The sequence below is a fragment of the Lichenostomus cassidix genome, chromosome 4 (assembly GCF_008360975.1).
Source record: "Lichenostomus cassidix isolate B80296 chromosome 4, HeHo_3.0, whole genome shotgun sequence".
Classification (NCBI taxonomy): domain Eukaryota; kingdom Metazoa; phylum Chordata; class Aves; order Passeriformes; family Meliphagidae; genus Lichenostomus; species Lichenostomus cassidix.
Window position 1 is genome coordinate 25,167,106 of NC_139484.1, and position 12,404 is coordinate 25,179,509.

The window sequence follows — 12,404 nt, forward strand, 5'->3', positions numbered from 1 at the left end:
ACCCACATGCTCTTATTTGGTGCACAGCATGGGCTCCCTGAGTATGCTATGAGCTGCCCAGGCCGCCTCGGAGTGGCTGGCAGCCCACGAGGCACTGGAAGCCATCGGCGCCAGCTCCAGCGCTTCACATTACCCCCTGGTGTTAGTAGCCAGCACCATTAGTCACCCCTGCTCGTGGTGACATCCAGCAGAGTAACCCTGCAAACCCTCAAGATATGATTGTCATTCTATGCTGGCGGTTAGCGAGGCGCCGCTGGGAGCAGGACGGCTGCCCGCACCCTCTGCTGCCTGCGTGGTGTGCAAGTGGGTGCTGCTCATCTAGGCCAGGGTGAAACTTCCTCTTGAGATCAGCTCTTCTCATTTCAGGGCAGATACAGACATCCTCTGGCTGCTTCAGTGCCCCATATGGGGCATAGACAACCTTGTACCCACAGGTCAGTGAGACCTGGCTCGATGTTTTGCTTGGCCAAATGATGCAATCTTTCTGCCCAAGCATCTTTCTGTCCCAGCAGCATGCCATCCATTTTTGGGGGTTTTTTGGATAAGGCATGTTCTGCATCAGAAATTAAATACCCCGAGACAGACAGTCCCTTGTTACATTAGATTTGCACGTACTTGCCATCAGAAAGATTGCCAAATGAGCCAGATCACCATGATTCTGTGGGGCACAGTGCAAAGCCATTTTCCTACTGAATAACAAATCTCATGCTAGATGTTTCTTATTCTGAAGAAGTATGATGAGAAACCTTTCTTTTTTCTGTCTGGGACAAATAGAAAAATCTGCCATACTGGAATTGGAGTCCAAAACTGGGAAAGCAGAACTCTAAGAAATTATCCAAGAGATTGCTTTCATACTCCTTTTACAATGGGGCAAAATGCTAGCCCTGCCTGGTCTCACCTCCGAAAGGAGATGAGGTTCATGCTTGTGTGTACATGGGTCTGTCCAAACATACCCCCAGACAAAGAGAAACATGATGAAGAAGAGTGAGAGGATGAAGAACAGTGTCAGGTCTTCCTCCTTGCTCCAGCTTAAAGTTACATTTTTCATTTTGCTAAAGCTTGGTTCTGGGAAAGATGTCAGCTAATTTATTTTTTTTTCAATGCATAGAAATTATTTGGTAATGACAGAGCTTGAGAACAAATTATTTCCAATTGCTTTTTTCCTAATGTGTTTTCACCTAGAAACAGATAACAGAGAGTCTCTGAAAATGCAAATTAGCAGTGTCCTCTGCTTGCGGCAAAACCATGGTGATTTTCCTGATGGAGCATTATTTATCCACCTCACAGCAATGTTGGTCCAGAATAGACCAGACTGGACTGTGGAATCTAAGTAGCAAGCTAAATTATGCACAGCCTGATTAAATCTAGCACAGGACTTGTTTGTGTAGGCAAAGAACATTACGCAGATGTTTTACCTGTTATAAAAATCTCCAGTCACATCTGCCCGAGTCGAGAGCGTTAAGCAGCCATACCCTCCCATGCTCAGTTACTTGATACCATCAAGTGGACAACCAGCAGCTTTGCAGTATGCTTGTCCCATCTAAACACAATAAACCAGAGGAAAAAAGTGTTAAGACACAGCATTTGCTGCTTTTGCCAGCTTTCCACAAGCAGGAGGCAGAGGGAATCCAGGACATGCATATGTTCAGTGCCAGTGAGCCTGCTTCTTATTTTGAAGCTATGATGATGCCAGAGTCAAGAAGGCATCTACTTAGGATCATAACTAAGATTAAAACCAGATTGCTGTAGCACTTTTGAGAATGCTATCCATGCAATGGAAGAACAGGGTTTCTTTTTTTTCTCTTTCTCTCTGTCTTAAGAAAAGCCACTCTTTTTTTGCCTTTTTTATTGGTGAACATTTATAGGTTTTGAATTAGAGAGAGTAACTTGGTCTAAGGAGTTGAACTCCTATTCCAGGAGTAAACCGGACAGCAGTTTGTATGGGCAAGCAGTAATTTAACTGCTTGCTGCCAAGAAGTGTATCTCAGATGTTGCTGGTCACATTTAAGATGTTATGCCATGCAGGTTTAGGTTACAAAACACTTAAAATGCTTTAAAAGCCTATTTTGTGTCTGGTAGCCAGAATATAGCAGCTTGAAATAACTGCACACCAGGTATTTTGAGCTGGCCATTACATGTACAGATACAGTATAAAAAATGGCAAATCTGCAGCACTCTGACTCAAACAGTACCAAAAGGAGAAGAATTTTAAGTAAGATCTGCTGAAACACTCATGCACACAGACCTGAGGCAGCCACACTTCCCACCAAGAGGGAAGTGCTCTCACTTTGGATATTCAAATCTCTAAAGCCACATTTCATCAGACCTTGTGTATGACCAGGCCAAAGGTATTGACACAAGATGCTACTGTTTGCATTTCATGGGTCTGTGTTTGAAGATGTGGATGGTGTTTGTGGACAACAATTTTCCACCAGACAGGACTAGTGTCTGGAGTTCATTCCATATTTTTATGTCTACAGCATGCTGTATTCTGGCTGACCAATGCACAGTCCACTACTAGATTTCTTTACCAGACACAAAATAAACTTGTGGCTAAAACTACGCAAAACCAGATGAGTGAAAAATAAGCATTCATCTACTGAAACAACGAGCCATGTTCAATTTGTGATATATATTGCATATATGATCAGGAAAGGCAGAAGGCAGAGAATAAATAGGAATAGGGATTGGAGTCTAGGACTTCAAGTTAGAGCTAAGGCGACACACACAAAGACAAACACTTGAATGGTTAATAATGGTTATGCAAACCCTTCTTCTGCAAAGGTTCCCGCTTTCAAACGGAGCTTATATATTATTCATTCCATGTGGAGTCGACTTATATCTGCATTCTGCTTCTTCCTCCATTCATCTCTCTCCTGCTCAGTTAAGCCTTCAAATTGGAGTGCATCCTGCACCCTAAATGAGATTTTACTCAACTTTTTTATACTTATATGGGAAAAATGTAAGGTGGAAGCAGAATCCAGCACTTCTGGGGCTTGCTTCACTTCTCAGCTCCCTGGCAGATTAGGTAGTATGGTATTTCTCATCAACCTGCTCATAATATCTGCCAAGATAGCTCAGAATCACCAGAAAAACAACTTACTTCACTGTTTTGGAAGAAAGTTGGAAAAGCATTTCACTTTTAAATATCCAAATTGATTGCCTTCTGTCACTTTAAATTTAATATAAGCACATTACAGTATACATGATGCAGCACATTAATATACTTAGCAGATGGATAACACTTGCTTGTGATTTAATACTTAGATATGCTCATTTCACATCTACTGTACAAACACTTCATATATTTGAATCTTTAATTCAGACTTATCTTCAGACCAGAGGCAATTGAGTCACATGAGCATAAGCTTTAGTTTATTAGTTTCATAACCTTACTGGTATTTTGGCAAACCTGTTATTAAAAATAAAAAAAATTTAAAAAAACACTTACATCTGGATTTTAATATATTTCACAGGATTTCCTTTTTCAACATGATGAAACCAGCTCTCCTAGACCTTCAAACTGATTCAAGACAAAATTCAGACCCTGTATGTCATTCTTTACTAAAATTCACAAGCATTTTTCACATGAATGTGTTACAAAACACTTCATAACAGATAAACCAACTGTCTTACATTTTTCATAGATTCAAATACTTGCTTTAGAAGGCAGTTGATTCTTGGGAAGCTCTGGCAAGAATTTTACTGAAAGGAGAGCCGTCATCAGAAATTAGGACAAGGAGACCAGACCTGAGAACCTCAGACGGAAAAAAAAGACATCCTTGCCCTGGATCCAGGCCAATTAATATCCCTTGGTTCCCTGGTCTGTTTATTTGTGTATGAATGAACACCACTGGAATTCCTGGGTCGTAGTGAAAGGCTGGGAGGACAAAGTTTGGACTAAGAGTTTCTGAGCCTGCAAAGTCCTATATTAACATGTAACTTCACTCACGTGTGTAGTCTGATCCAAAGCAATAGGATTAGTCATGGAAGTAAACTTTCACATGTGCTGGAGTATTTGGAGGGTATAAAAATGCCAACACAAGGGTCAAGATGGATCCAGCACAAAAAGCTAATTATACAGCAGCGAAATACTCTTCACCTTGTTAATTCCAAATTTCTTGTATGTAGAAGAGGTTACTTTTAAGAAGAGATTTTTTTTTTCTCAGAGAAATTATTACAATAAAGAGTATACTGCTGAGACATCTCAGTGGAAACCCCATCTGAAAAAGGCAGCAGTAACTCTGAGTATATTTTTATGCCCCAACACAATTACTAGAAATGTAAAATTCCTGCAGGATATTGGCAAATATAGAATCATCATAATACAAATATAGAATCATCATAATTCAGATAAACTGACATTTCTATAAGCACTGCCAGTGATTTACATACTTAAAACAGATTGAAGTTTCTGAAATCTATAGACGTTGTGGGTCAAAGTTGGATAAGATTATTGTAGAACAAACAATTAGGAATAATAAAAGGAAGAAGACAGAAGGAGGAAGGTTTGATTACCAAATTAAAAGGAAGGAGCCAGGAAGCAAGCAGAATTTAAATCTCTGAAGGGATTTTAAGAGGGCGAAGAAGATAGGTGCAGTAGAAATTCTTCCCTTAGTTCAGTGAGTGGTGTCCTCCAAGTGACTTAAAGACAGACAAAGTCTGATATTCTGCCCCCCCCCCCCCAGTCTGGAATCAGTATATTCTAAGTAATTTATCTGGAATAAAATTTCTTCTTATAAGCACTGCATATCTGACTATCAGTCCATCATTTTGCACTGTCATCCACAATTCTGCTCAGGGCCATGCCCTTCCCTCTCTTTAACCAAATTACTGTGATGCTATCAAATGAAAATCCCTATCAGGATGTCCCTGACACCTCTTGAGGTTTCTGTTTTATGTTGCTAGGCCTGAAGAAGGCAGTGGTGGTCTCAGAAGACTTGTCTTTTCCTATTGGTTGTTGACTCTCTCATTATTTCAGTGAGATCTGACGATTTATCTCAGGCAAATTTATCCTACTGTTCTAAGGACAAACAGAATTCAGTCAGAGGGTAGATTCTGGACAAAATACAAAAAATTCAAACAGATCAAACTTCGATCAACATAAATCACTATTTTGTTACCTTTTTTCCTGAGCTAATCCGTAATTTGACTAAATCTATCAGTGGTGGTCCCCTCCACAGTTATTCAAGTATATTTTCAAAATGCTCTGCCATTAGCAGCTGAAGATTTTAATGAACTTTTGAAGGACATACAGTGTGCTGGGAAATTGTTGCTTGCTCATGCAAAATTTCCAAAGAAAAATCTTTTTGTCCTGATCATGCTCAGATCAGTTGTATATAGGCTCTCCTTTCCTGGGAAGAAAAAATGCCCAACTGCATCATGGGGGGGAAAGCCCAACACAAAACTCACACCAAAAACCAGCCAACCAACCAACCAACAAAAAAACCCAAACAAACAGAAAATCTTTCTCTTAAAGGCTTTTCTACATCTGCAAAATAACTGCCTATTTTCTCCGGATCAGAACAAAGTAAATATTAAGATGCCTGCAAGTGCACAACAAAATCTACACAACAGGGTTACTACAAGCTGTGAAAGAAGTGTGTGTCATGGATTTCACTTCTTTTTCAGAGGTTTTGGGGGGACATCCTGGTTTTCTTACACCTTTTATCCCCACCAAACTGCCAGCTGCCAGATCGCCCAGTTCCCTGTCTTTGCAATGAGCTTCAATCTGCCTCTGCAGAGTGGGAGCACAAGGAGATGGTCAGCAGGCTTTCCAGAGCTCCTGGCTTTGTAACTATCTAGATTTCCCTTTCTCTCTACAGAGAGAAAGGAGTTTAAAAAAGCTCAATTTCTTGAATGCTGAAAAATTGCAAAATCTTTGAAAGGGTGTTTTGTAGGGAATGGGATGGTCAACCGTTGAGGCTGATACCAAAAATCAGTGTTAGATATGTCTTTCTCATGTCTTTCCATCTATGAACAGCACTGTGATCTCTTCCATGTGAAATTATCAGAGAAGGAGGATGGGGAAGAACCTGCAATTTCTAGTCAAAAATTAAGTTGTTATTAAGAAAATTACAGATCTAAGATGTCTGAGCACAGCCTCCGAGAGCTGCAGAGCTAAAAAATTAAGCAGGTGATCAGAAAAGTGTCTGAAACCTGATCATGAATATTTAGGACATTTTTCCTTGCTGCAAGTAGAGAGATAAAAGAGGCCAGTCAGGAGATACTATCAGCTAAAGACTCCATAGCTCTCCCGTAGATTTCACAAGATTAAGCACTATAAAATAGCCCGGCTGCTTGGGATTACAGGTCCCAGCCCTGTGTCTGCATCATCTCAGCTCCATCAGGCCACCAGCTGCCAGAGACTTTACTGAATCGTTCAGGGGCACAGATTCCTCAAATTACTGTCATAGACTTCTTGTAGCTGTCATATTCTTTACACTACTTGTATTATTTTTATTCCAAAGGTAAAGTAAAACTATTTTGTCTCCCCCGTTTTCTGTGCGTATAAGAAAATGTAAGTCTTTGATGATAATGCTGGCTATGGAGGTCTAACCCAGTCAGTACTGACTTAAGGGAGAGAGGGACTACTAGGTAACGTCTCAATTTACCATCCTAAGAACTACTCATCCTCCTCAGTCCTGGATCTCTTCTGCAGGGCTTCCATTTTCCACAGCCCTGCTATGCTTCTTTCTCACCCAGAGCCCTTCATAGGTACACTTTCCAGAAAGTTGCACCGCTGCATTATAGATGTCTGTTTAGACATCAACACAAACTTTCCTGCTCCTCTAAATTTCCAAGACTGCAAGACTGCACTGTCAAAAACAGTCAACTGCAAGTCACGTGTGAGTTAAATGATCTCTCTGTCTCAGTCTCTTGGGGAGTTGTGAGACCCTGTCTTTGTAGGTGAGCAGGAATATATTGGCAACTGCTCATGTAAGGTCGACAGCAAATGTGAATATTGGTGAGGGCTGATAAAGGAGAAAGCTGGAGAAGAAGGTTACCCTGCATTAGAATTGCAGAAAGCAACAATGAGGGAAATATGAAGGAGGGAAATTTAGTATGGCATTTTATAGTTGAGGACAATTCTCCTGAAGGCTCTTTCTTGAGGGACCAGAAGTAGGGCCAAGAGAAGAGAATGGACAGGCTTTGATGGTGGGTATGGTAGCATTATGGGTGAAAAAGCAGAGGGGCATAAGAGATCTGACAGCGGCACAAAAGACTTGATATTCATATATACAGAGACTGTGAGGAAATATAGGAACTTTAAGACTTGTGTTTTACCAGCTAACTGGAGGACAGAATAAAGACATCTTGTCTGGGCTCAGCAGATCTCAAGATGAAGAAGGTGCCTCTCGCATGTGGAGAGACTGCCCTGCACACAGTGCTGTGAATGTCTTGTAGTAAGAAAGTGTTATATGGACTCAAGAAAGAGTGTCTTCCAGCTGAGAACTTTGTTCTGGGTTGGTTAAAACCTCTAAAAACACGTCTTTCTGATGTTTCTGGTTAACAACAGTTTAAGTCTAAAATTAAAACAGTGCTTGTGTTAGAGGGGCAGAAACAACCCCAGTGGCTTTGGCAGCAGCATTCCCCCAGTGGGGCAGGAAAGGGAATGTTTTTGATCACTGCAGCTAAAGTATTTTCTGCTTGATGTGGAAGGCCAGGTGGGTGAGCAGAGCTGCAGAGCACAGAAAGGCTCTCTGGAGAAGGATCTATTAATTTTGGGGTTTGGTCTCCTGAATCAAAGAGAGGAAAAAAAGGGTTTGGGAAGAAGTCCTCTCCCGGGGTACTTACTTGTATGTCTTCTTTCTGACACATACCTACTCAACATCAGTACTCCAGTGGTTTTTTCTTGACATCATATTTAGATTAACTATCCTCCTGAAACAGCAGGATGATTTGTGTATAATTCTTCATTTTTATTGAATATGTACTTCTACTCATTTAAGAAATCTTGGGCTCTTAATTTTCTGTTTCATCTTGCCCTTGAGGATAGTTTGGTTCTGCTGTATTTTTCTGTACTTGTCTGTCCTCTGTGATTGTAAGTACTTGAGACTTATTAAATATAAAAGCTCTTTGATATCAGCTGGAGCACAGCTGAGGATTAAGCCTGGCCCTCAATACTCTCTCTGCCTGCCCTCTGTCATGTGTAAATCCTATGTAGGAATCACTCCCTTCCAAAGAAATCAGCTGTAGCCTGCATGAAGCACGCCAGACGCTTTGCAAAACTGATCGGAAAGGAAGTGAAGATACCTTTTCCAATGAACCTTGTGATGTATATAAAATCCAGCATCAGAGCAGCTTCCCTCAGGAAACCAGAAAATAGGCATCTACAACTCTCAGTCATCTATAAAATGCCTCCTGGAATCTTTAATGGCTGTGAGCAAGCACCTGTCAGCTCTGTGCCACATGAAGAGAGACAGAACCAGGCTGGTAGCAGCAGAGCCCACAGCAGCAGGGCTGCCAGGCCGTGCTGCTCCTGATGAGCCCCATCACAACCATGTGGGCAGGTCTGGGAAACGCCCCAGCTCAGCTGACCCCAGCTCCACCACTGAAATCTCACAGCATCACAGTTCTATATGTTATGACTGCAAGCAACAATACCTTAATCTCCAGCATGTAAGAAATACTTATAAGTTACTAATAACAAGGCAAACTGGTAGTATTGGTCATCAAAAGGTAATGAAATTTGGCTGTAAGGTGGGAATCTACTTTTTCTGGCAATGCTCAAATATTTTGCTGCCAGAGTTTCCTCAGCTGTACTTTAGATTTTAGTTATTTGAGTCTCCATTAATGTGTCTGCTCTGGAACTAATTTTTAGGTGGTTTACCCACAGGAATACCAGTCCATATGCTTAAAATAAAATGGGGAATATATATAAATATATATACACACGTAGAGAGAGGGAAATTTATTTTTTTCAAGTGATAGCATGCCTATATGTGACTACAATGTGTAAAAAACACTCCAAAGCCTTCTTCTCAATCCGTATTTATAGGAAGTGTCCCATGCACTTATAAAAGAGTGAGGAGTTATGAAACCACTATAAATCAGCTGTAAAACTTCATGAGCTACAGCCGTGATGTAAAGTTTCTTGGACCAATATGAGAGTCCGAGGGTGTTTGCAGCCTCTTGGTTAGGTAGCTGTGCTGCAGGCTAGCTGCTTCTCAACACTCAACCATAACCAAACTCTTGCTCTGCTTCTCAGGGGAGCTGCATGCTACCCTAGTGCTTTCATTGGAGGCTGATTTGTTTGGGTTTTGGTTTTTGTCTTGTTTTTTTCACTAGAAACTGATTTGAAAAGATATATTGACAAAGAAATGCCAATAAGCTGTGGGCAGGTTTACTGATGTTGCTGCCATTCATACCACTGTGAATCAGGACACGTTTAAGCAATTGGTATTTCAAAGGAGTCTGCCCCAATGTTACTTCTGCCACATCTGATGTTAACATGTACTGATTTATTACAGTCAAGAGCTGGGACCCATCAAAATCACCCTCTGTGTTTGTCACACCTTCACTGTTTCCTCTCGTGGCTCCTGTGATCCTCCACCAATTAAAAGTTTGTATCATTTTCCTCTTAGTTCACAGACAGCATCCTTCTTTCCAGCAGTTTTCCCCCTTTCCAACTGCAGCTGCAACACCACCCCATCCATGATCTGTAGGTTTTTGTAGAGCTCCGCTGCCAAATACCCACTGCAGATGGACCTGTTACATCTTCCTGAACACTTGGAGAAGGATTGTAGCTCAGTACAAATGTTTGCAACGCTGTCTCTTGAGTTATTTTGGTGGTTGCTATATGAAACAATGATGTGCTGACGGAAAGGGAGACATGTTTGCAGTTATCTGTTGGCCGGAGCTCCTTATGGGCCACACATCCAATGTCACTGATACAGGTCCATGAGATCTACTAAAGACAAAGAAGTTACCTGAATTTAGGGTATGACTGTCATACCAACTATCTCTTCATTTCCTCTGTTTTATTGGTCTTATTTTGTTTTCCTGATGGCTTATTCTGTGTATCTAAAGTCTGCATTTTTTTAGAACTTAAGCAACTTGTTTTGTGTACCTCTTGTGCTGATCTGAATTTTGTAGGATCCTATTTAAGGCTGCAAAGATTACGGTTCTTTTCCCAGGAGCTGTGTATTCAAGTTCCATTAATATTAAATAGGCTTTCAGGGAATACATTGAGGGAAAATAATCCTCTTTAACACCTCTTTTAGCATACCTATTTTATTTCTTTGACATTTCTCACCTCCTGAAGCTATTTTCTTATTTCCCCATCTCCACAAGCATAGACCACATCCTACCCTTCTAACATGACTCCCTCCCTCCCCTCCTGAGGACTCTCACTGATGCCAGGCATATGGCTCTTCGTGCTGCTTTCTTTTTCGCTTCCATTTAAGAGATGCTGTTTGCTTCCCCTCCAAACCCATTTTCATTCAGAGACCAAAACTGCTTCCCCTCTGTTTTGATCTGAAAAGGAACATGTATTTGCCTGAAGCCATATGATGTTCTAAGACTCCCATAAAGATTCATTTATTTATTAGCCTTCTTTGAGCTTGAAAAATACAACTCTTTTTTTTTCACAGTGTCTTTCATCCTTAAGTACTTCACAAGTTACAGTTCTAGCACTGACAGAGAAGTGCTGTGGGCTGTAGGGTTGGGCGGCCCTGTTGCAGTAGATGGCTTCATGTGGGTCCATTTGGGATAGGAAGTGTTTTCCCATGAAGTTCAGTCTCAGTCCATGGGCAGTGATGCTGTTTGTGGCAGGCAGAATGAGGAATTAATACCCAGCTTCATGTGCTCTTTCCTTCTTCAAATGACAGCTTGAGCTATCAAGTGCCATTTCTACGCATCTCCAAAATAATAAACAGCATTTCTGTACTCAGATGAACCATTTAGCTCTAGTCTTTGATTCAATTGTTTTTACATTATCCAACAATGAACTGTTAAATGAGTTGGAAATCTGTTCTGGACTAAAGATGTCTTCTCTATAGCACTAATTGCTAACAAAATGAAACAGAATACTAAGGAGGAGGAGGATAGGTCACTTGCATGGAATTTAGTTTTAAAGGAAAATTGTCTGAGCATATATTAGCCATAGCTTAGAAAGCTAGAATGAAGGCATTTAACGTTTGAGATTTTGAGGATGTTGCAATTTATCATATATGACTTCCTTCACTGCATGTAGCTAGTGTCCAGAAATGTCTGTATGACTTCACAGGTCACAGTTACCTGGGTAGTATGCTGGTCACAATCTTTAGTTTTGTGTGAGGATTACAAGGCATCTCTAGTACAGTCATTGCCGTTTTTTGCAATGATTGTTAGTTTATCTTGGCTATCTTGTGTGCCTGTGATATGAATCAGTAATTGTACATGGCCAATTAACCTTTATTTCCCAGGTGAGAGAAGTAGCTGATAGTGTAATGTAGGAGTGCTTAAATAAAGTATCATTCCATCTGGAAAAGTTACAGCAGTAGAAGGTGAGAGGGAACATGGACTTTGAAGATAGTGTTTAAAAGGTGTACATACTATAGGAGCTGTGTGAGCCATACACAAGGACACCAGTAATAGCCTCAGTGCTGAGGGGGAAATTACCACACTTCTGTTTGCTTTTTGCTCTTATTTTTTTCCCCTCTCCTGTTAACAGTGGCCTTGCGAGCACCAACAGAGTTTTGGCTCACATTTGCTGTAGAGCCGCCACAGCTGTGTGGTGGCTTTCTCTGGTCCTTTCCACTTTCCTCTGGTCCTTCTCTGCAAGACAGCACCAAAGCTGGCAGCTCCTTCAGAGGGGAGAAAGAGAGTGAGAAGAGTTCTTGCCTGCCAGATCTCAGAAGAGTTTGAGAATGTGAGTAGTAAAGTCTCAAACCATAAGTGAATTTGAAAATAAATTGGTTTTATGTGCTGTGAAGATTTAGAGCCAGTCTCATCACCTTTTTGTGAAGACCTGCCACATTTGTGCTTTTTGAGTTCTTCCCATTGGTCAAATAGGTGATTTACCTTCTAGTTTGTTCTCATTGCTGCTGATACCACAAACACATTTACTAAGGCAGGCAGACTCCTCTTCCACATCAGGAGGCAGAAGGGTTGGGTTTGTCTGAACATTATGCAGAGTCTCATCATGCCTGACCTGTTGGACAGTGTGAGGAGCTCAGACTGGGAAAAAGAAACTCCTGGGAAGCAGCACCAGGAGGAAATGAGATGGATTCTCCTCATTTACCAGGATGGAATATGGGGTTATTATCTACAACATCCAGGGGAGCCTTTAGTCAGTGCACTCTTAAATAAAATGGCATAATTGTCAAAAAGAGCACGGAGCATTTCCATACTGCCTGCTGTGCTTCATCGGCAAGTGCAGAGCTTCACTAACATGTCAGTGTGTACAGCGGCACTGAGCA